Here is a 25,873-nt window from a genome sequence, read left to right as displayed (position 1 = left end):
TAATTTTGTGTTGAAAGGGAGACATGATGTACTGGGTAAAAAGAATGATAGTAAATAGGCCTTCAGTAATGTAGTGGTAAGGTGTGGGGGAGGGGAAGCATTCTGTAGTCCTCTGATTAAGTCTCAGTCTCCTGGTGAGCCTATGCTCCTGGATTTTAAACTTCACCAGTGATTCTCAGGTTTTCTCCCCATTAGTCAGCACAGAATGGCTAGAGGAGACTGGAGTTGTGTGTTTCCCTTCCCCTATGTGGAAAGCTAGAGGGAAATAGAGTTGAGTATTTCCCTCCCAGGTAAGTTAGGCTATTATAAATCACCAGAAACTTAGGCTCTGGTAAAACAGTTTCTCCTGAAGGCAGGCCTTGTTAAGAACAGAATGTTTCTTTTTATGGCTGAGTAATATTCCATTATGTATATGTGCCACATCTTCTTTATCCATTCATCTGTTGATGGACACTTAGGTTGCTTCCATGCCCTGGCTATTGTAAGTAGAGCTGCAATGAACATTTTGGTACATGACTCTCTTTGAATTATGGTTTTCTCAGGGTAGTGAAGTGGATGGACCTAGAGTCTGTCATACAAAGTGAAGTAAGTCAGAAAGAGAAAAACAAATACTGTATGCTAACATATATATGGAATCTAAAAAAAAAAAAAAGGTCATGAAGAACCTAGGGGCAAGACGGGAATAAAGACACAGACCTACTAGAGAATGGACTTGAGGACACTGGGAGGGGGAAGGGTAAGTTGGGACAAAGTGAGAGAGTGGCATGGACATATATACTAACAAATGTAAAATAGATAGCTAGTGGGAAGCAGCCGCATAGCACAGGGAGATCAGCTCGGTGCTTTGTGACTGCCTGGAGGGGTGGGATAGGGAGGGTGGGAGGGAGATGCAAGAGGGAAGAGATATGGGAACATATGTATATGTATAACTGATTCACTTTGTTATAAAGCAGAAACTAACACACCATTGTAAAGCAATTATACTCCAATAAACATGTTTAAAAAAAAAAAAAAAAAACAGATCTAGGTTCAAATTATAGCCCAGTCCCTTAAAACCTGTGAGGTCTTTAGACCAATCACTAACCTCCAAGCCTCCTTTTCTTTGTGAGTAAACTATTAGCTATTGTTATCTCCAAGTCACTGAGAGGATTATAAAATAGAGTACAGTATTAAGTATGTCTCACATGAAGTTCACGTCCTCGGTGAATGGGTGCTGGTGCTACCCTGCAGGGTACTGACAACAGTCACGGATGTGATGTCACTTTTTTTTCATTCTGTCTTCTGCCCTTCTGCCTCTGCTGTAAGAGCTCCAGAAAGAGTTCTAAGTAGACACCTGTTTTTTCCTGTAAGGTGTGGACTTCGGGCTCAGCATGATCTGTGAATTTATTAGAATTGTAAAATGTCAAGCCTCACCCCAAACCTATGGGTCAGAAACCCCGGGGGTGGATTTTAGCAATCTTTGTTTTACTAAGCCTTCCAAGGGATTCTGATGTGCACTGAAGTTTGAAAACCACTGAAAAGAATCGATTCAGTTGGACTAGCCAGCTCAAGTGAGAGCAGGAGAGGTATGGGGTATGCTCTGAAACTCCTATCCCATAGCAGAGAGAGGAGTCGAATAATAGCTGGGTCTCTTAAGGATTGGAAACCGGATCCCAGTTCAGTTGCAAGGACCTCAGAAACTGACAGTGATAGGTCTTTACCCTGACGCTACGTTTCCCACGAATCAGTCAGCTTCTAGGGCCATAATTCTCAACCAGGGAGAGTTTTGCTTCCCCATGGTATTTGGCAATATCTGGAGACATTTTTTACTGTCATGATGGCGGAGTTAGTGCTGGCATCTAGTGAGCAGGCTTCAGGGATGGTCTTCAACGTCCCACAGTGCACAGGACAGCCCCACAATGAAAAGCTACCCAGCCCCAAATGTCAATAGTGCCGAAGTTAAGAAACCCTGCTCTAGACATCTTCCTCCTCATACACTTGCCTCTCTTCCCGTAACCAACTACTAACTTCTTTACCCTCTACCCTAACGCTCTCAAACTGGCTTCTGTGAACCCTCCACGGGCCCGTCATGGGCCTCAGAGAGTCGGTAAACTCCCACAAAGGCTTACAAAATATGGTCCCTTTATTTATTTGTGTGTAAGGCAAGGTTTGGGAAAGGGGCTGTGCACAGCTTTCATCAGATTCTCAAAAGGCTTTTTCTTTGTGAATTCCATGTATTATTTCTGTACCTCAGAGTTCCTCTCCTTCCCCACTACAGTTTGCTGGTGGTTTCAGCTCCTCCTGGAATCATGGCCACTCTGCCGTCTCGCTACATCATAACTTCTCAACTTCTCAACCCTTACTGCTGCTCTCTCTTTCCTGTTCCGTTGGCCAGTTCAAATCCCCAGCATAAAACATCTGATTGTCACTTCTCTCCCTTCTTTGGACAGAGTTTTTCAGTCCAGACTCCCCTGTGGTCCTCTGACAACCCAATGCAATAGTTGGTCAGATCCACCGTGAGACGGGTAAGGCCAGGGGGAAGCTATGTCAGCCAGTACATACACGACTGTCCGTGGCAGGCACCTTCAGAATAGGCACTGGTTGGGGCACCACAGTGGCCGTGTCTAACTAAGATGATGAGAAGAAAATCCAGGGCTTGGGTTCTGTCTGGAGAAACCACCAGGGTGTCTGGAAAAGTAGGAAGAGCATGGAGTCGATCTTAAACAGAATGCATGGTGCAGCAAGGACAAGCAAGTCTGTGACAAGGGCTCTTGGAATCGAGCTGGGGAGGTAATCCAGGGTCAAGCAAGAAGGGTCAGGGCTCACGGGGTCCACATAATCAAGACCGGATAAGTTCAGGTGCAGAAGCAGAAACAAGCCAATACAACTGAATGAACATCAAAAGCAAGGCACTTGTGTCTCCCTTGCTGCCTTTACTCTCTTCCTTTCTCACCAGAAGCTCATCCACATAAAAACTCGGTCAAGAGGCTTATAGAGCAAGACAGCCGGAAAAGCTGCATTTCTCGAGGAAGCCAAGGGGCCGCGGAGAAACTGGATTTGTCCTTTGTGTTCTCATTCCTTCTCTCTCTGATCCCTGCCTGCCCCTTAGCTTTTTCTCTTAGCCGGTTTCACAAGGACAGAATTTTGTTTCTCTGACTGAATAGTAAAGAAGTATTTATTTCCTAAATTTTTTTTTTTTTTGCGGTACGCGGGCCTCTCACTGTTGTGGCCTCTCCCGTTGCGCAGGCTCAGCGGCCATGGCTCATGGGCCCAGCCGCTCCGCGGCATGTGGGATCTTCCCGGACCGGGGCACGAACCTGTGTCCCCTGCATCGGCAGGTGGACTCAACCACTGTGCCACCAGGGAAGCCCCTTTCCTAATTTTTAATTTTAAAACCAACAGAACTCTCTAAGGAAAAATAACACAAAATTCTCTAAACCACATTAAATTATACAGTATTTGTATTTATGTGGCCTTAAATGGATTGTTCTTCTTTGGCTCAGTGGATCCAAAGAGGGAAAAACAAATCTTCCTCCACCCAATGTTATAGAATGGTTTGGGTGACAAAGATGCATCATACCCACCCCTCAAAATACCTTAGAGCAATGGTTCGCCAACTTTGTCATACGTTAGAATTCTGAAGCTCAGGTGGCGCCCTACATCATTAAATCAGAGTGTGGGCGGGGGAAGCTGAGAATCAGTATTTTTGAAGGTTTCCTGGTGATTTCAATGTGCAGTAGATTTTGGAAGCCACTGCCTTATAGAGGATATTTTAATAAAGCCCTGATACTGGATTGCTATCTTGCCACTTTCTACCAAAAAGTGAAATATGACAGAAAACACATTTTTTTTTCAATTAATTGAATTAAATCCCAGTTAATTGAGGTTGTGCTCTAATGTATTGCCAGAAGGCAACCAGCTGGGCAAATGGCTTACGTCAGTCAAAATAGCAGACTAGCATTTTGGCGTCCTGTAGTCAAAACAGTCGATTTCACTGACTTGGGGTTGTTAGTTTAATCTTCAGCTCCGTAACTTGGTGTTTTAATTTATTCAGACACAGTTTTGGACCCTGGGGATTTTCTAACCTATTCTCCACCTTGTTCTCCAGAGTCAGTAGAGGGCAATCCGGTCTCCAGGGCACCAGATCTTTGTGTGATAATCTAAGGAGAAAGTAGCCACCAGATGCCCTCAAGCACACCTCACCATCTCAGCAAACACTTCAAGAGCTCACCCGGTTCCAACTCTGTCTCAGCTTCCTGGTTTCTATTTCATCTGACACGTGAAGAGTTTTTTTGTTTGTTTTTAATGAAACATAGCTGAAGACTTTAGGGCCTGTTTCTGAGTGCATTCTATTTCGATGGCATATCCTCATGACCACTTGGCAAAAATGAGAGCGTGGCCTCATTTGAGCGAGACCTTTTTCGTGCTTCTAGTAACTGTGTCCTTTACTACTTCAGGAGAGAAAGCAAACTCTGTGAGGATAGGATCAGACTCAGGGCTGCTCAGTCTCGTAGGAATAGCCTAAAATGAAACTTAATGATGGTCTCCAAAAGCATGACAGATGAACAGAAAGAAAATTCAGGCTCGTTGGTCGCTATTTTCACAGAAGAAACAAGCTTAAAGCACAGATAATTGGCAGTTTAGTGAGCCCGAAACCATAACTTCAGGATTAAAGTATAGATCTGACTATTAGAAGAAGTCCGTGGCGTTTCTTGCTACAGAGACAGTCTGCTGTGAAATCGGGATCAGAAGAAAGGATCCCAATCCTACCTTGACCTCTAACTTGCCATGCGACCATGCATGTTATGTGACTTTTCAGAACCCCAGTGTCCTGATCAGTCAAGTGAGAAGTTGAGCTGGGAGATCGCCACAGTCCTTCCTAATGCACTAATGCTCTGTGATATTTGAAAACAGGACAGGGAGGCCTCTGCCTTGAGTAGATATTAATAGAAGCTGATTATCTGAGGTTCCTTCCAACTCAAGAAGTTACAGACTAATTGACCTCTTTGTTTCCTATTTTGAATTGCAAAAATATAATCAGGGCCGTATCAGATGATATCGAGGAATTATTACTAATCCAGTTAGATAATGAAAATAACACTATGGTTGTGTAAGAATATGGTCATAATTGCTAGATATCACACTGAAATAGGTAGGTGGAAAATAACATGATGCCTAAGATTTGCTTTTTAAAAAAATAATAAAGTAATATATCCAATAATATATCCAGATCTCATAGAACATATGGAATCTATGTTCTAGAAAAAGGATTCAGGAGGCTGGAGTAAGCAGATGTGGGTGGTCTTCAGTGTTGTAGACACAGAGCCAAGAGACTTGATGCTTTAGAGACCACACAAAGCTTTCTCTGAAAATCTGGAATATGGAGGTTGAATTACTTCACCTTTTTCTTCCACGTCATATGGATAGGACGGTACGCTGACAGCAGTTTCCCCTGAAAAAAATGGAAGCCCTGAGAGGTTTTAGTGCCTTTGCTGGGGACACATAACTAATGACAACATCAAAGCCAGAATGAGATTTGAAGGATGAGGTTCCATGACTACCTCTCTTCCATATCTCCTTCCACTCCTGCTGGGGAATTGCCAAAAGTGTAAATATGCTTTGGGCACCATATTTCCTGTAGGGTTTTTGTGTCCGTCCAGTATTCAAGTCTCCATAATCGTTCTTAAAGCTCCTTCTAGTGGTTAGAGCTCTCCTTTAAATAAAAATTAACCAGACCTCATAGCAGTGAACTCAGAACACCATTGCTGGCTTCTTACGTTAGCAACTTTCCCACTGGAAGGAATATAGATGCTGCCCTAGAATCAGACTGTGCTGTGTCTACATTAGTCAGGCTGACCAAATCCTGTACAGTCCAACTATTTTCACTGATTAAAAGTGCAATCAGGGCTTCCCTGGTGGCGCAGTGGTTGAGAGTCCGCCTGCCGATGCAGGGGACACGGGTTCGTGCCCTGGTCCGGGAGGATCCCACATGCCGCGGAGTGGCTGGGCCCGTGAGCCATGGCCGCTGAGCCTGCGCGTCCGGAACCTGTGGTCCGCAACGGGAGAGGCCACAACAGTAAGAGGCCCGCGTACTGAAAAAAAAAAGTGCAATCAAACTTTGCACTGGTGCAGAAAAGAAGTATGAATTGGTCACAGAAAAGGTGTTTATATAAGCACACCAGCTCACTGAGATACAAACCCTCTATATTAGTTTCTCAGGGCTTCTGTAAAAAAAGTGCCATAAACTAGATGGCTTAAAATAACAGAAATTTCTCTTCTCACAGTTATGGAGGCTAGAAGTCTGGAACAAAGGTTTTACTGGGGCCATACTCCCTCTGAGACTCTGGAGATACTCCTTCCTTGCCTCCTCCCAGCTTCCATGGTGGCCAGCAAGTCTTGGAGTCCCATGGCTTACAACTGCATCACTTCTGTCTCTGCCTCTGTCATCAACGGTCATTCTCCTTGTGTGTCTCTACTTCTTACTAGTATGACCTCGCTTTAACTAATTCCATCTCCCGTGAACCTATTTTCAAATAAGGTCACATTCTGAGGTCCTGGGGGACTTTAGCATCTCTTTTGAGGGGACACGATTCAACCCATTATACCATCCAAACAAATGACATTGTGAGAAGGTTTCCATTTGCATCTACTGTTGTGACTAGGCTCCTGACTTTACACAATATTAGAGCTAAAAATCCACTTCTGTTTGGAAAGTGATTTTTGGCAAGAAAGATTGAGAGAACAGCCGTGGCCAGTGCCAGTGCCAGTGCCAGCCCCTTCGGAAACACGTGTCGCATCCCGTGTGACACTCCTCACAGCACCCGAGTGATCGGATGTTGGCAACGCAGTGATGGCGGGGTAAACTCAAGCTTGTAGTGGGAAGGGCGGTGCAGGATTCATGGCTCACCCACTGTAGCTTGCCCTTGCTGCCCTGGCCCTTACCCCTCTCAAGTCTTCCCCTCTGCCCTGCTCATCCTCTCTGCTTTGCTGGGAAACAATATCTGCCTTGATTCTTTGATTCAGTGGCAAGTGAACTGTAAACCAAATTAAACCAAACCAAGCAAATCCAACCACTGTCACAAGCAAGTTATCCAATTATTGCTTTCTTGCAGTGGCGGGGAGAGGCAGTAAGGGCCTTATATATCACAAGGCAAATATTAATCTGCCTGAATCAGCTTGCCTAGGGGTAATCAGCGAACGGGTTGATGCTCATCAGAGCTGCACAGACTGGTCTCTGAGGATGTTCAGAGCCAGAAACAAACCCTACCAGGCACTTTCGGTAAATCTTGCAAGTTCTGTGCCTTCGCCCTCTGAATTCGGAAGAAGGGGCCCAAACTTCACCTGGCTGGTGGCATGCCCAGGGTAAGTCACTGGGCTTCTTGGATTCTGGGTGGATTTCCTGGTGTCACAAACTCTCTTCTCTCTCTCTCTCTCTCTCCCCCTCTCTCTCTCTGGATGAGGATCAGGTCTTCTGACAGTGAAAGTGTGTTTGCAGAATCCTGTACTCACTCTCACCCCACTGCTTGGCATATTACCTGCCTTCTGATGTAGGTAAAGGAGGTAAGCTACTCTGTCACTGACAGAGGATGGAAGGGGAGGGGAGCAGGAAGGAAAGAAAAGAAAGGGGAAGTACGCTTCAAAGGGGGAAAAATTAGCAGTGGGTAAAATGATCAAGATTTAGTATTATTGGGCTTCCCTGGTGGCACACTGGGTGAGAGTCCGCCTGCCGATGCAGGGGACACGGGTTCGTGTCCCGGTCCGGGAGGATCCCACATGCCGCGGAGTGGCTAGGCCCGTGAGCCATGACCGCTGAGCCTGCGCGTCCAGAGCCTGTGCTCCGCAACGGGAGAGGCCACAACAGTGAGAGGCCCGTGTACCGCAAAAAAAAAAAAAAAAAAAAAAAAAAAAGATTTAGTATTATCTGAGGTAATGGTCTCAGAATGACCGAGGGAGTGGATTTGGCCAAGATACTGGAATCTTTCCAGATTTCAGGGTCTCCGCCTGTCTTAAAACCAGTTGAGCCCCTACTCCATGTTTGCCAAGGTTAATCCCTTGACCTATGGGTAAATCCTCCCTAACCTCCTTGGACCAGAGGAATGGAAAGTAAAGGAAGGGTTTTGTCAGAGCTGCACAAATCCATGTGGCACATCTCCTGGCAGGAAAGCTGAGTGGAGAACAGAACTCTCAATATTTAGAAACTGGACTGGGATTTCTATCCAAAGGATACGATTTTGCCATTGCTTTTGTTGTTTGTACAGTAAATGGAGCAAATCAAGAACACTAAGGAGAGAACTTTTTTCTCTTGATGCCTAAATGCCAATCATGATTTTTTTGCAGTTCTCTTAATTGGCATCCCAGTTCCCATCTAACTCCTGTTGTAAGGCACACATATTGAAATAAAAGCTGCCTACATTTCCACCACCAACATCCAAAAGGATGAGGCACCATCCTTTTTTTCCCCACCAGTTTCTGTCTATAATGCTTTGTGTTCATTAACAATTGGCTCTGTTCCTTTTGCAGCGTGGAGGCCCTGTTCCAGGTCAGTTCTGATTTGGAACACTGGGTCCTCAGCAGCAAGGTTTTGGAAGAGAAAGAAAGAGAACACAGGGAAGGGGCCAGAGGTGTAGGCAGATTTGAAGGTTTGGCCTGAAAATTGTACTTAAATAGAGAGCCAGTCATCTCTAGAACTCTGACTTCCCAGCAGTCAAATACTTGACAGAGAGGTTAAAAGTAAGGACAAGATTAATTATCAAGGCTCTTGGGAGGGTGGGGGGAGGAAGGAGATAAATGCTTTCATGTTCATCACTGTTTATTCAAAAAGAGTGTTGCTAATAATGAGGACTGCTGAACATGAAAGAATGTCTATTATTTTTGCAAGTAAGTAGGGGAAATAACACACCATTTCTTTTAAATTTTTTTATTATGATATTATTTACATACCATAAAGTTCACCTCTTTAAAGTATACAACTCAGTGGTTTTCAGTATATTTACAGAGTTGTGCAACCTCATCATAACCTAATTTTAAAATATTTCAACAACCAGAGAAGGAACTTAGTACACATTAGCGGTCATTCCCCTTTCCCCTTTCTCCCCTACCCCCAGGCCCTGGCAACCACTAATTTACTTTCTGTCACTGTAGATTTGCTTTTTTCTGGACAATTCATATAAATGGAATCATACTATATGTGGTCTTTTTTTTTTTTTTTATGGCTGCGTTGGGTCTTCGTTGCTGCACGCGGGCTTTCTCTAGACGAGGCGAGCAGGGGCTGCTCTTCCTTGTGGTGCGGTGGCTTCTCTTGTTACGGAGCACAGGCTCTAGGCACACGGGCTTCAGTAGTTGTGGCACATGGGCTCAGTAGTTGTGGTTCACGGGCTCTAGAGCACAGGCTCAGTAGTTGTGGTGCACGGGCTTAGTTGCTCCACTGCATGTGGGATCTTCCCAGACCAGGGCTTGAACCCGTGTCCCCTGCATTGGCAGGAGGATTCTTAACCACTGCGCCACCAGGGAGGCCCTATATGTGGTCTTTTGTGACTGGCTTCTTTCATTTGAGATAATATTTTTGAGGTGTGTCCATGTTGTAGCATATATCAGTACTTCATTCCTTTTGGTTGTTGAATAAGATTCCATCGTAGATATACCACATTTTGTTTGTCCATTCATCAGCTGTTGGACAACACACTAGTCATCCTAGTATTTTAATTAAAAGAGCAAATTGCCACGATCTCGGCAATCCGAGTTGAACAGCTTTTTGCTATAGGTTTGAGTTAATAAAACGGTTCCTGGTCTTAATATCTTAGATTTAAGGGATTTAAGATTTAGTATTGATAGCAAAAATGATTTCTATTTAAGTTTGTGGAGAGTAGATGTTTGCAGGATGAGCTAATGATAATAGTATAATAATGTCATGATACTTATATTTGTGCTTTTCCGTGATCTCAGTAGAGTGGATCTGTATAGAAGAGTGTTCACCCCTCCCTTCTAATAAAATAACTTTAGAATGTTTAAAATCTTTTGACTACGTGCACATGAAATATAGCACCTGCCTTTGTGTTCAGACAACAAGTTCACAGCTGAGTTTAAGGCCAAGCTCCGTAGCTGGTCTGCCGGAGGTCTACTTGTTACACTGTCCTATTGTATCAGTTTCTGTTTCCCTGCTTCTGACTCAGGTATGCATGAAGAAGCATGGAAAAGAAGAGTGAGAGGGAACAAATAAGGTTCCACTTTCTTAAGGTGTCAAAGCCCTTGCTGCCCACTCTTCTTACATGGGGAGTAGTGGCCAGACGGAGGACTCTGGAATCCTGGCATGGCCATTTCGTATCTTTGTGATGCTGGGCAACTACTTAACCTGTCTCTCTTGTTCTCATCAGCAAAGTGAAGATAATAATGGGTCTTAGTTCCTAGAGATGCTTCGAAGGTGCCCGTAATTCCTGGCACACAACAAATTAACAGTGCTAACCATTAATATCACTAGCATGTATTCACTACTTGCTAGTTCCTCGATACTGTGCATCGAATGCTCACAGCAATCCAAAAAGGTAGCAAAAGGTATTTTCACTTTACAGATGAAGAAATTGAGATTCAAGGGAGTTATGTATCTTCCTCCAGGTCACGTGGCTAAAAAATGGCCCAAGTCACTTTTATATACGTTTTGGTCTGGTTCTGGTTCTTAACACATTCGTTGGACCATGGGGCCTATATGCAATGAATCATGTTAGCCAATATGCCGTATAGTGGGATATAGCTATAACACACACACACACACACACACACACACACACACACACACATTTGTTTTAATAAAAAGGAATGATTGATGCAATTGGGCCACTTTGGAAAATGATGTGACCAAAACCCATGGGGAGAAAACAGTACTAAGAGGCTGAATTGAGGCTGTTGGAACAAACATGGGGCTTAAAGAACCTCAAAGTAAAGCAAATCCTCTGGCTAGATGCTATATTCTCCCAACTCTGGGGAACCAGACCCTGTGGTTTATGGGAACTAAAAGAACACTGCACATGGTACTCAGGCTAAAGAAGGTACATTGGCTCATTTCCGTCAGCTGGGGAATTAGTCTCCTGTGCCCATGTTGGTATTTCAGTTCTCAACCTAATGGTTTAAGATGTTTCCATTATCATCACCACTCATCCACCAAGAGCACTTTTAAATTAGCCTTGAGAACAAAAGAGTAAACAGAAGCACAGTTTATCATCCTGCCAAGTTCAAGTACCTAAGAAAGGCAACATCTGATAGTCAAGCAAACAACTAGACTGCAAAGCAGAAGTGTTAGCCTTGATACATGCCAGTTATTTGCTGCTCCAAGAGGGTCATTGGCTGTGTTGCCCCAAGAGTGGGGGAGAAGACAGTTCAAGGGTCGGAGACAAATGACATTTAGATGGTCCCCGACTGGCTGGAGTAACAGGAAACCTAAAACGGATTTTCCTTCTAACATTCTCCTCTAAACAGCTTTCCTGATTATACAGTGTAAAATAACAATTTTGGCTACTAATCCTAAATAATCCCAAACTTTGGATACTAACTCCGGGAAATATTTATTCTCTCATATTTCTAAGTAAAACGATGTTCTCGATTCAGATTACCACAATCATAACAATCTGCTCTTTTAATTAAAAGAGTGTGTTCTTTCCCCACTTATAGTATTAGTGGCTTCAAATGCATAAAGAACCTTTTCGTAAACCCCTTCATGGGGGTTTAGACATCAGGACAAAGGTAACATTTTAAGAATGTTCTTAATGTTGCAATCAATTGGGGATTATTTTTTAAGCAAATCTCTTGAGAATTCTGGCTAAGGTCTTTTCATCGTTGGAGGTTGTTTTTTATTGTCCTCTGAATTAGGAGTGTAACTCTAGCTTGTTAGATGCTACAAGCTTCTCTGGGAAGGTGGATTTACACCTCTGGTCTCTGAGCTAAAATAAGCAGAAAGGCCTTTGGTTCAGGTCCACTGCTGGTGGCTGCCTCATCCAACCCATGGTTGCCCCATTCAAGATGACCACTGGCCAATTTGTGCAGATTCATATTCGTGCCGTGGCTATTCATTGGACTGGAACAACCAGCCTGCTTTGAAGTGAGCCTGATTTGGTGCTATCACACCTGTAAAATCCAGCTCTAAATTCTATCCGTCCCTGCCAAATCAATCAAGGAGATCTGGACTCTGGTTCTTTGTAAATTATCCATAGTACTCTTTATCTACCTTACACTCATGCCCAAAAGGATTTGAAGGAACATGCTTTAGATATAGCTCTGCTTACTGTGACCCGGGGCATGTTATAACAATAATAAAACATCTCACCTTTCACAGTGTTTCACTTCTACAAAGCACTTCCATGTACCTTCTCTTGTGAAAGTGATTACCCTCAGGATACCAATTGACTTATACGCTTCTGATAAAGCTGGCAGATGGAAAACACCTTGGAAAATAAGGACACTGGACAAATGTGAGGGTCACCCTGTTAATCAATGGACTGGTAAGACTAGAGTTTCAATGTGTTGGTCCAACACAATGATGTTTGATTTCAACTCTGGCTTCCAAAGAGGTTCCAATCCTGGTCAAGAATGGGAGGTCAGAAACACCAAGACCAAGAGGTGAGGGTGGATATGCCGGCAAGGATCCATACAGGGAACTTCTTGGAAAGAAATGAATTGAGGAACGTGTCCTGAATATGAGTAGCTGGAAAAGGACCTTGAATTGTCCCAGCAGATGATTGCAGGAATATCTAAACTCTGGAGTAGGAATGATAGACTACAGCTTAAATTGTAAGACACCAGTCTCCAGAACCATAGCATTTCAGAGTCAGAAGTCCCCTTACTGGTCTTCCAGGCCTGATCCAAGTTGCTAACCCCTGTAGGGTTTCATATGGTCTCTGCTTAAACAGCTAGTCTCCTACCAGAGGGGCCCATCTCATCTTTGGGGCATAATAATCATGTGAAAGGTATTCTTCCTCTTGAGTCCAGGGCTTCTGCCTTATTACAAGACCCATTCATTGTAGTTCTATTCAGTGACGGACAAGTGGAATGTCCAGGGAGGCACTTCGCTCCCCAGTCATTGAACTTGAATCTACCTCCATGTAATTTACTCCAGTTAGAGGATTTCTCTTCTTGTGCCTTTGGATACACTTCCTCTGATCACAGCAGCCCTAAATGGTTTCAGAGACAACACACGAAGCCCCTGAGTGTTGGCACATCTTCCTACTCACAACTTCTCCTTGTCTTCTGTATCACCTATATCTCTTCCTTTTCCTCTGATATCTGCACCCAGCTCTCATATAATTCTTCTGGAAACTAAGCATGAACTCATACACAGAAGACAGAGGGTTCTAGTGGAAAGAGCAGAGGAACTTGCTTCAAGCCCTGACAAATTTCCCTAAAGCTTCATAGTATTATTACTTACCCAATGGTGATGGGAGAGTATAATGATAGAATATAAGTGAATGTTCATTATAAAATACAATGTATTATAAAGCTACTGAAGACCTTACCATTAAATTCTAAAAGACCTCAAGCATCATGTGGTCCCAGCTCCTTGTTTTACACTAGAAGACATTAAACAGAGAAGAAACTTACCTATCCAAGGACCACAGGAACAGGCAGAGGCAGGACTGAAACGGAACGGTATTTTGCCACTCACAGCCTCTTGCTCCCTCTACTGCCCGTGTGTTAAACAATGAGGGAAATCAGTAACACCACCCTTGCACAGACCCTTAATAGTACCCAACACATATTAGGGGCTAGATCACTATTGGCTGAAGAAATAGTCCAGGAAACAAAAGAATGAATAAATGACTAGTACTTGTTTCTGATGACATTTTATGGTTTCCTCCAAATGTACCTATGTTTTTAATCATTTTTTAACCAGGTCTCTATTAAAGAGCTTGGTTTTCAAAATGTACATGTGAAGATTAAATGAGACAATGCATTAAAATGCTGAAAAGCTGTGTCTGGCAGTCAGTAAATGTTAACTAATTATCATTCTTTGTTTTCTAGCCATGATCTTAGCAATGAGATCATGCTAATGCAATAAGAACTCACCAATCTGAAAATCACTTTGCAATCTACTAACACAAGGAATTCTGGAATTGCAAAAGTATCACTAGTATCTGTCAGTTCCTATCCTGTGATTTTAACTAGGCCATCCGTGCCCACCCCTTGAGGTTAGCACAAGAAACAAACCTTGCAGTTAGCACCCAAAAAGTTAACAATACAAAGTCCTGAATTCTTTCACTTCCTCCTCGGGGCTCCTGTTTATTCAGCCCCTGACCTTTGGGCTCTGTCTCCCATTCCAGTGAGCACTTGCCTATTGGACCTGACAATTTATTTGGCTTTGTGCTGCTTGAACCTTAGCACTCTTACTCTCTCTCTCAATCTCAGTCTCACTCAAGGTTTTGGAATTTCGCTTTGGTTCCCTCCACTCCCCTGCCTATCCCCGGGTAGCTTTCCTCCTTCTAAACAAGGCCCATCGCTTGACCCAAGTTGGTGTGTTTTCCGTTCAACATTGTAGCATTTGTTATAAATATTGATCTTTTTTTTGATACTGGGAGCTGGGAGTTCGAATTTAGGCTCTTAGTATTTCTGTGTTTCAGGAAAGGGAAAACATGGAACGTTGCCAAGAGGTTTTTTTTTCTTTATTTTTGCGTTAACTGAACTGGCTTTTTCTACCGCTTTTCATCTGTTTGCCTCTGGTCTCCCAGTTTGATGATGCTCAGATTCAACCTGCCCTGGAAGAGTGATACCTGAGTGCTTCGTGAGTCTTTTTTTCCCTTCGAGGGCTTCATTCACATATCTACAAATTACCATAGTGATCTGCATCAGTAGCCAAAAATGCGTGAAGCTTCCTTCTGAATCTCTGAACCCATCTGAGAATTTGACAAAAGACTAAAGACTAAACTTGGGCCAATGCCAGTACAAAGAAAGAGCTTGGATGAACTCATCAGTTAGGAGTATACCGGAAGTTCTGATGTGGACAGAAATATTGATTCTCTTTTTAATCTCTGTATCTTGTGATGAATTACCATTTAATATCGTCTCCTTTGTCGATGATACATCTATCCCAGATATATCCCACCCGCAGTGTAAATTCCTTCGGAGCCTGGACTTGATCTGTTTATAATCACAGCTCTGTCCTCAACAGCTAAAGTGCTTGGCAAATGGCAGGCCGCCAATTGGTGTTTGTTGAATGCTGAATGAATGAACAAATGAATGAGAAGCAGGATAGCGTTGTGGTTGGACCACAGCCTTTGACATCAAAGAGATCCCAGCTCGATTTTTGATTATGCCACTTCCCATCTTTGAGACTTCTCTGGATTTCAATTTCTTCACCAATAAAATGGGGGTGATAATATCACCTACCTCATAGGTTTTGGGAGAATTAAAATCATGCATGTAAAATTCTTAGCGCAGTAGCTGGCATGCTTTTAGAACTCAATAAATGTTCACTATGATGTCTGTTCTTTTCAGTGAAAATCCTCAATATTGAAGCTTATTAGAGGTAATTGAACTAATTCAACGTGACTAGTAGTGATGACTGTACTAAAGACAAATTAGTTTAATTCATCTGTCAGCAAGATTACTTAAAGAGCCAAGTTGACAAAACCTGTATTGGTCACGCCCACCGTGTTTAAAGCACTATCCTAGGCTTTCAGGAGTGGGCTGGATGCAAAGATAGATATAGCACAGTCTCTTCCCTCTAAGAGTATAAAATCTAGAAGACTTACTGTATGTGGTACTCTACTAAGTATACAGATATAGGAGGTATTGTTACCTTCCTCATCATCTGAGTTACTCTGTGTGCTTTGCAGAAAATTATTCTGCGACGCTCAGCTTCTCCTTTGAACACGTTCAATAACAAGAAACCTACTGCCTCATGAATCAGCTTATCCTGTTTAGGAACAGTCATTACCTCTAGAAAGATCTTCCTTAAAATTAGCACAAATCGACCTCCCTACAATTTTTACACATGTATCTAACTTCTGTCTTTTGGAAACACCCAGAAAAAAAATCCATGTTTTTCCCCTTATATCAGAAGTCAACAAAATAAAGCCTACAGGCCAAATCCAGCTCACCATTTTTGTAAATAAAGTTTTATTAGAACACAGTCAAGCCTATTCATTCACATATTGTCTGTGACTGCTTTTGCACAGTAGAGTAGTTGCAACAGAGAACATGTCGCCCACAAAGCCAAAAATATTTACTATTTGGCCCTTAAAGAAAAACTTGTTCAACCTCTGCTCTATATGACAGAACTTCTAACACTTAAAGACAACTAACATGTCTCCTCTTAAAGTGGAAAGCCCAGAACTGAGCCTAGAACTCTAAATACAGACAGAATGAAGTGGCACTATCACCTCCCTTATTCTGGACATCATACTTCTAATTATGTGGCCAGAGATCAAGTCAGTCTTTGACACACAATACTGGAGTCTGTCAGGGACTAAACCTCTGCGATTTCTCCCCCAGGAGCTTCTGTTAAGTTACGCCTCCCCACCCTGCACTGGTGAAACCTAGTGTCAGACACTATCTACAAAACTTTAATCTTTCCAGTCTGTCCCAAGCAATGAGAAAACAATTCAGCACATATTCAAGGGCTGTAGCAGTCAGGGTCAGAAAGGAAAAAGATGACATACTTAGCTAGGATGTTTAAGAAAAGGTCATCTTATAATTTACATACCTGTGGGCAGAGTTGAGAAACGTAACAAGGGAATTTGTCACCACCCTCTCTGCCTAGAGGGGAATGGGGAGGGAGGGATTTTGCTGGGACCCAGTGAGAGCTGGGGCTGCCCACCTGGAGCTGTGGCAGTGGAGACACAACCACTGCCGGAAGCAGGCCAGTATGAAGACAGGGGGCTTGGGAAACAGATACCCTGATGTGTTCTGCTCCCATCCTCTGCCTCCCATGGGTGGGACCCAACCAGAGCTGGAGGACAAGAGCATCACAGGAGCCAGCCCACAGGGCACAGAAGAGGACTGAGAGTAGGTGTGGGAGTCGGGGTAGAGAGTGACAAGGGCTAAATGGTGTGCCAGGCATGTTTTAAAATTCTGAATGAATAAACAACGAATGAATGAAGTGAGTCCAAGACCTGGCAGTCAATGTTTGTTGAACTGCAGGAGTGAAAGGACCACAATCTCCTTTACTTCTTCTTGCTGCAGAGCCCTGACTACTGCTGCTCATCATTCCAGACTTTCCACCCCCAACGCAGCCCTCCTCCTGTGCCCCACCCCTGCACCCTCCCCTAGCCTCTGCTGACCCCTCAGCATTTCCCACCAAAGAGTAAAAAGTTTGAATTTAATTTGGGAGGTAACAGAGCAGAGCAGGGGTTGTTTTAACCAGAGTTAGAACATTATCAAAGAGAGGGCTTTAAGTCCTGAAATGATACCCAGAATTTAAAATACATTCTAGAATGTTCAGAATTTTAAAATGAAAAATTCAGCATCACTGTATCTATGGAGAAAAATTAGTGGCTTCTGAGAAAGCTGCCCCAGACAGTTGCGTTATGAACTCTGGGTTCACCAGACACCTCATTATCTGATGCCTTGGGGCTGGCCGTTTTACGCTCAAATGGGCTCATCACATCATAGGTTTTTATTGCAAAGATGTCTGGGTTCTGCATTCATTAGGCCAGTAGCGGTGATGCTGAGGAATTGGGGGTGTATGAGAGAGATTCGTGTTGGCTTGAAGCCGCTGGTAGCAATCCACAGCTGCCTTCCTTCCGCTGCCTTCCTTGCACTTCCTTCTCCAGGGGTGTCAGCATGGAGAACACTCAGCCCTGGATTCCTTGAACAATAATCCCCAAGATTCTGGATTTTGAAAACATAGAAATTATTTAAAAGTATTATTTGGCCTGCTACTCTGGTTAGATTGTTTGTTTTCGCATGGAATGTGCAAGAGAAAACTGAGCACTAAATTAGGAATTGTTGTCTATATATCAAAGCAAATTTTACAAAGTAACTGCACACATATAGGAGCCTAATTTGTATTCAAGTCCTGAAATCATTTTTGTTCTAACTCAGATCCATACTATTAGCAATTGTCACCTCATGCCTCACAGACCCAGGCCAGTTAGTCCTCAGGGTTTAAGATGTCTTAGACAAAACCTAGAGCCAGATATATTGGAAGGAACAAGATGGGAACCATGATTCCAGATGGGCATAGCCCAGCTGATATAAGCCCACACGCAACAGCCCAGGGAACAAGCCTGTCACTACCAAAAATTATTCACATCTCGAAAAGCAGGCTTCTGCCAATGCTCGTATGAACCCATGAGATAGAATCAAACTTGAGCTTTGAGCTGGAGTGGCCAAATTCCCAGTTCAGCCATGGCTGTGGCAGGATATGTCAATAAATTTCATTCAACGTCTCCAGGGCCAAATTTCACAAAGTCAAATCCCGATTAGGATAACTGGCAACATTTTAGGAAGATCTGTAGATAAGATAATAGTACTATATCAACGTTAATTTTCTGATTTTAGACATTACATTATGGTTCTATAAGAGAATGCCCTTGCTCTTAAGAAAACACAACAGAAATATTAGAGGGTGAAGAGACATCATGACTTATTTTCAAATGATTCAATAAAAATAATCATTTGTGTATACAGAAAAGAAAGAGAATGATAGAGACTTCCCTGGAGGTCCAGTGATTAAGATTCTGGGCTTCCATTGCAGGGCATGCAGCTTTGATCCCTGGTCGGGATTGAAGATCCCACATGCTCCATGGTGTGGCCAAAAAATTAAAAAACAAAAAGAAGAAAGAGTATGATAAACCAAATGTAAAGTATTAATAATTAGAGTATCTGGGTAAAGGGAATATAACTTTTTTCAGTATTTTTGCAACTTTTCTATGTTTGAAATTACTTCATAATAAGGTTGATAGAAAACTAATTCAAAAAAAAAAACAAACTAGAGGTGTCTTATGCCATCACTGAAGGGCAGTGATTTCAGTCATGCTATTGCTGCAAAGTGAGTAAGAAATGGCATCTCCTGTTTTATCATCTTTGAGCTAAAATGAGTCATTTCCTCTTTCAGCTAAAGAACTCTTCTATTCATGGAGGCGAATGCTAAGGATGCTTTCTACATGAACCTTGAGGTAAGGGGAACTTGACACATCGCCCAACTGTCCTACTGTGTGCTTCATCCAGGCTCAGGAAAGGACTCTTCTCTCTTGGCTCTCGGAGAGAATAGTTCCAAACCAGTCAACATCCACATTGTTGCATTCTGCTATTCTCAAAGACTTTTTTGATCTCCCCAGCCTATTCTGCCCAGAAAACCCTTCTCTGTTTTTCTCAAGGAAAATACCACACCTATTAATAGCTGATATCTCCTCATGGTGCATTTATGGGAGATTTTAATTTTCTCTTCATAGTTGTCTGTACTTGAGACAATTTCAACAATGACTATGTTATTCCTTCAAAATCAGAAAAAGAAATATTGTATTTGCTTTTGTTTTCCCAAGCAGCTCTGCATAAATTCTTGCCATGGCTTTCTGTGTCCCCTTCAGCCCCTACTATTGCCACAACTGCATGTCCCCTTCCTCTCAGCCCACTGACAGTCCTCATGGAAAGACTCAGACATGCTGGGCTCTGCATCTTCCCTATCTACCATTGGCAGGGAAAATCACTTCCTGGTCCCATGACCCACTGAACCCCAGGCACAATCTACTGACTTGGATCTCACAGGTTGTTGTTTGCCTCTCCCCACCTACAATATCCTATTGCCATTTTGGAGTCGGAGTTGGGTAGATGTACTTAACTCGCATATTCCCCCTTCATACCGGATCAAATACTATGCTCCAACTCCATCTCCCTAGGATACCAGGCCCAGCTGATAAATAGGTCGTGAAGTATTATGAGTCCATTTGACAGATGGAGAAACCAAGCCTCAAGGCTACCCTCTGTATGTACTACAGAAAAATGGGATCTTGACCTCTGAGACCAACTTGGCACATGTCACCCTGAGGATGCACTCTCTCTTTCAGAGCATGTTAAGTTAAGGACTCATGAAGATATGAAACTGACTAGGTCATGGGTAGATGAGAATTATCCTAGGATTTCCTGAGGTCACTCCAGGGTACTTGTTCCCCAATACTGAAAAGTGATGGTCCTTTGAGGACCATCTGATACGTCAGTGTCAAGAACCAAGCCTGGGCTTTCCCTCGGGGCCGGAGTTTCTCACCTTTAGCGCTGCTGACATTCTAGGACAGATAATTCTTTGTAGCGGAGGCTGTTTTGTGCATTGTAGCGTGCTTAGCCGCACCCCTGGTCTCCACTCATTAAATGCCAGTATTCCACCCCCACCCCACTTGTGAAAATCACCCATGTCTTCAGATGTCGCCTAGGGCTCCAGAGAGGAGAAAGTCCTCCCCTCAGTAGTGGCAATAAAATCATGTTTCCAGACATTGCCAGGCATCCCCTGGGTTGGGGGAGACAAAATCCCCCACAATCCCCCCTGCTCTAAGTTACCTCAGCCCAGCAAGACTTGTATTTTTCACGCAAGTAGACTGAAATTTACAGTGTTCCGAGTAAACATAGCAAGGGCTTGCAGAAGGGATGCCATAAGTTGTCAGAGTGCTTCCTCACAGCAAGACCCTTTGGCTTAAAGCCCAGGAGTATTTGGTAACCCTGCAACCGGTGAATCAACCCAGCCAAACCACCAGCTTCTCGGAGTTTCTTTCTTCTTCCCAGGCTTCTGCCCCTTGATGCCAAATGCCTCATGAGGTTTGATTGAATGAAAGGCAAACGAGAGAGGACAGAGTAACACTAAATGCTTGAGCAATCCTTCCCTTCATGAGGTCCGGAAAAGCACAGCCTGATCTAAATGGCGTCGCAAAGCACCAGGGGGGGTTGGCTACTCTTTTTTATTTATATGTATACTTACTTACAAACCACATCCACCCCTCATCAGCCTCCACCCTTTACCCAACCTAGTGTTTGGTGTGAAAGTGTTGGCTTCTGATACCAGTAGGTATCTGTGAAAACACAGGCAAGAACTTGAGAGCAGTCCCATGGTTGTCCAAGAGAAACAGAAACACTGCTCAGTTTCAGGGTGAAAGGAACATCCAGAAAGCAATGTTCATAAAAGAATTCAGAGGAAACAAAATGGTCCCTATAAAGGAGGATTAGAATTAAGAGGAGAATCACACTTCCCGTCTGAGACCCCACCGGAAGTCCCACAGTCCATTTTGTGGCCTTCAGTCTGGTTTCTGGTCTCTTTGAACTGTTAACCCTTCAATCCTGTCCGGTGGTAATGACCCCTCCCTAACAACCTCTCCCTGGCGCCTCCTCCCCAGAGTGGAACAGAATGCCACTCTGAATGGCATGCCAGGTTCTTTTGCAGGAGGTTGGCATCCTTTAGGCTCTGCCCATTCCAACCCTCCCACGTCCAGCTCTTTCCCAGGCTCCCATCTACACATCTTTAACCTTAACTCTCCCCAAACTGCAAGAGACTAGGAGGAACTTCGAAGCAGCCCAGGGCACTGGGGAGGATGGGCCCATCCATAGAGTATGCATTGAGGTCACTCTAAAACTCTAAGCCGATAATCTTTTCACCCACCGTGCTTGCCTACCAGAGTCCTTCAAATGCCTATCATTTGAGCCTCTGCACTGACTGAAGCACGGCATTGTTCAAAACCTACGCATTTACCTAAGAAGGGTGAGAACTTAATACGTGGATAGGAATTTGTTTGTCAGATTAGCTTGCTGGTACCTCTCTAAGAAGGGGACCTTGAGGTTGGGACACAGGCCAGGTTAATTGTTTCTTGGGTTTTTTTAAGTATAGTTGACTTACAATGTTGTGTTAATTTCTGCTGTATAAAAAAGAGATTCAGTTATATGTATGTAAGTATATATATATACATATATATATGTGTGTATATATATATACACATTCTATTTTATATTCATTTCCATTATGGTTTGTCATAGGGTATTAAATATACTTTCCTGTACTATACAGTAGGACCTTGTGGTTTATCCATTCTATATATTATAGCTTACATCTGCTAACCCCAACCTTTATCTTTATTGGAGTATAATTACTTTAAAATGGTGTGTTAGTTTCTGCTTTATAACAAAGTGAATCAGCTATATATATACATATATCCCCATATCTCCTCCCTCTTGCATCTCCCTCCCACCCTCCCTGTGCCCACTCTAGGTGGGCACAAAGCACCAAGCTGATCTACCTGTGCTATGCAGCTGCTTCCCACTAGCTATCTATTTTACATTTGGTAGTGTATATATGTCCATGCCACTCTCTCACTTCGTCCCAGCTTACCCTTCCCCCTTCCCATGTCCTCAAGTCCATTCTCTACGTCTGTATCTTTATTCCTCTCCTGCCCCTAGGTTCTTCAGAACCCTTTTTTTATTTTTAGATGCCATATATCTGTTAGCATACAGTATTTGTTTTTCTCTTTCTGACTTACTTCACTCCGACAGTCTCTAGGACCATCCACCTCACTACAAATAACTCAGTTTCGTTTCTTTTTATGGCTGAGTAATATTCCATTGTATATATGTGCCACATCTTCTTTATCCATTCTTCTGTCGATGGACACTTAGGTTGCTTCCATGTCCTGGCTTTGCAAATAAACCTGCAATGAACATTGTCATACATGACTATTTTTTAATTATGGTTTTCTCAGGGTATATGCCCAGTAGTGGGATTGCTGGGTCCTATGGAGTTCTATTTTTAGTTTTTTAAGGAACCTCCATACTGTTCCCCATAGTGGCTGTATCAATTTACATTCCCACCAACAGTGAAAGAGGGTTCCCTTTTCTCCTCACCCTTTCCAGCATTTATTGTCTATAGATTTTTGGTGATGGCCATTCTGACTGGTATGAGGTGATACCTCATTGTAGTTTCGATTTGCATTTCTCTAATGATTAATGATGTTGAGCATTCTTTCATGTGTTTGTTGGCAATCTGTATATCATCTTTGGAGAAATGTCTGTTTAGGTCTTCTGCCCATTTTTGCACTGGGGTTGTTTGTTTTTTTGATATTGAGCTGCATGAGCTGCTTGTAAATTTTGGAAATTAATCCTTTGTCAGTTGCTTCATTTGCAAATATTTTCTCCCATTCTGAGGGTTGTCTTTTTGTCTTGTTTATGATTTCCTTTGCTGTGCAAAAGCTTTTAAGGTTCACTAGTGCCATTTGTTTATTTTTGTTTTTATTTCCATTTATTTAGGAGGTGGGTCCAAAAGGATCTAGATGTGATTTATGTCACAGAGTATTCTGCCTATGTTTTCCTCTAAGAGTTTTATAGTGTCTGGTTTTACATTTAGGTCTTTAATCCATTTGGAGTTTATTATTGTGTATGGTGTTAGGGAGTATTCTAATTTCATTCTTTTACATGTAGCTGTCCAGTTTTCCCAGCACCACTTATTAAAGAGACTGTCCTTTCTCCATTGCATATTCTTGCCTCCTTTGTCAAATATAAGGTGACCATATGTATATAGATTTATCTCTGGGCTTTCTATCCTGTTCCATTGATCTATATTTCTGTTTTTGTGCCAGTACCATACTGTCTTGATTTCTGTAGCTTTGTAGTATAGTCTGAAGTCAGGGAGCCTGATTCCTCCAGCTCAGTTTCTCTTTCTCAAGATTGCTTTGGCTATTTGAGGTCTTTTGTGTTTCCATACAAATTGTGAAATGTCTTGTTGTAGTTCTGTGAAAAATGCCATTGACGGTTTCATAGGGATTGCATTGACTCTGTAGATTGCTTTAGGTAGTATAGTCATTTTCACAATGTTGATTCTTCCAATCCAAGAACATGGTATATCTCTCCATCTGTTTGTATCATCTTTAACTCCTTTCATTAGTGTCATAGTTTTCTGCATACAGGTCTTTTGTCTCCTTAGCTAGGTTTATTCTTAGGTATTTTATTCTTTTTGTTGTAATGGTAAATGGGAGTGTTTCCTTAATTTCTCTTTCAGATATTTCATCATCAGTGTATAGGAATATCAGAGATTTCTGTGCATTAATTTTGTATCCTGCTACTTTACCAAGTTCATTGATTAGCTCTAGTAGTTTTCTGGTAGCATCTTTAGGATTCTCTATGTATAGTGTCATGTCATCAGCAAACAGTGACAGCTTTACTTCCTCTTTTCCAAATTGGATTCCTTTTGTTTCTTTTCCTTCTTTGATTGCTGTGGCTAAAACTTCCAAAACTATGTTGAATAATAGTGGTGAGAGTGGACAACCTTGTCTTGTTCCTGATCTTAGAGGAAATGGTTTCAGTTTTTCACCATTGAGAACGATGTTGGCTGTGGCTTTGTCATATATGGCCTTTATTATGTTGAGGTAAGTTCCCTCTATGCCTACTTTCTGGAGGGTTTTTATCATAAATGGGTGTTGAATTTGTCAAAAGCTTTTTCTGCATCTATTGAGATGATCATATGGTTTTTCTCCTTCAATTTGTTAATATGGTTTATGACGTTGATTGATTTGCCTATATTGAAGAATCCTTGCATTCCTGGCATAAATCCCACTTGATCATGTTGTATGATCCTTTTAATGTGCTATTGGATTCTGTTTGCTAGTATTTTGTTGAGGATTTTTGCATCTGTGTTCATCAGTGATATTGGCCTGTAGTTTTCTTTCTTTGTGACATCTTTGATTTTGGTATCAGGGTGATGGTGCCCTCGTAGACTGAGTTTGGGGGTGTTCCTCCCTCTACTACATTTTGGAAGAGTTTGAGAATGATGGGTGTTAGCTCTTCTCTAAATGTTTGATCGAATTCACCTGTGAAGCCATCTGGTCCTGTGCTTTTGTTTTTAGGAAGATTTTTAATCACAGTCTCAGTTTCAGTGCTTGTGTTTGGTCTGTTTATATTTTCTATTTCTTCCTGGTTCAGTCTCAGAAGGCTGTGCTTTTCTAAGAATTTGTCCATTTCTTCCAGGTTGTCCATTCTATTGGCATATAGTTGCTTGTAGTAATCTCTCATGATCCTTTGTATTTCTGCAGTGTCAGTTGTTACTTCTCCTTTTTCATTTCTAATTCTATTGATTTGAGTCTTTTCCCTTTTTTTCCTGATGAGTCTCACTAATGGTTCATCATTGTTGTTTATCTTCTCAAAGAACCAGCTTTTAGGTTTATTGATCTTTGCTATTGTTTCCTTCATTTCTTTTTCATTTTTTTCTGATCTGATCTTTATAATTTCTTTCCTTCTGCTAACTTTGGGTTTTTTGTGTTTTTTCTCTCATTGATGTAGGTGTAAGTTTAGGTTGTTTATTTGAGATGTGTCTTGTTTCTTGAGGTAGGATTTTATTGCTATAAACTTCCCTCTTAGAACTGTTTTTGCTGCATCCCATAGGTTTTGGGTCATCTTGTTTTCATTGTCATTTGTTTCTAGGTGTTTTTTTTTATTTCCTCTTTGGTTTCTTCAGTGATCTCTTGGTTATTCAGTAGTGTATTGTTTAGCCTCTGTGTGTTTGTATTTTTTGCAGATTTTTTCCTGTAATTGATATCTAGTCTCATAGCATTGTGGTCGGAAAAGATACTTGATATGATATCAATTTTCTTAAATTTGCCAAGGCTTGATTTGTGACCCAAGATATGATCTATCCTGGAGAATGTTCCATGAGCACTTGAGAAGAATGTGTATTCTGTTGTTTTTGGATGGAATGTCCTATAAATATCAAAAAGTCCATCTTGTTTAATGTATCATTTAAAGTTTGTGTTTCCTTCTTTATTTTCCTTTGGATGATCCGTCCATTAGTGAAAGTGGGGTGTTAAAGTCCCCACTATGATTGCTTTACTGTCGATTTCCCCTTTTTTGGCTGTTAACATTTTTCTTATGTATTGAGGTGCTCCTATTTGGGGTGCATAAATATTTACAATTTTTATGTCTTCTTCTTAGATTGCACCCTTGATCATTATGTAGTGTC

The 25,873-nt window shown here is 42.3% G+C and overlaps 1 protein-coding gene across 4 annotated transcripts in view; it reads left to right on the top strand.

Annotated features, from left to right (window-relative positions):
* The window catches only part of PRLR (prolactin receptor), a 165,154-nt gene that overhangs the window by 96,095 nt on the left and 43,186 nt on the right, over positions 1-25,873 (top strand). For all 4 annotated transcript variants that reach the window (XM_067730505.1, XM_067730503.1, XM_067730507.1 and 1 more), the window contains one exon: positions 19,016-19,076. The gene's annotated coding sequence lies outside the window, so the exon portion shown is untranslated. The remainder of the gene's footprint in view (positions 1-19,015; positions 19,077-25,873) is intronic.

Source organism: Pseudorca crassidens, chromosome 3 (assembly GCF_039906515.1).
Source record: "Pseudorca crassidens isolate mPseCra1 chromosome 3, mPseCra1.hap1, whole genome shotgun sequence".
NCBI classification, from domain to species: Eukaryota; Metazoa; Chordata; class Mammalia; order Artiodactyla; family Delphinidae; genus Pseudorca; species Pseudorca crassidens.
This window is presented reverse-complemented; position numbering and strand designations above follow the sequence as displayed.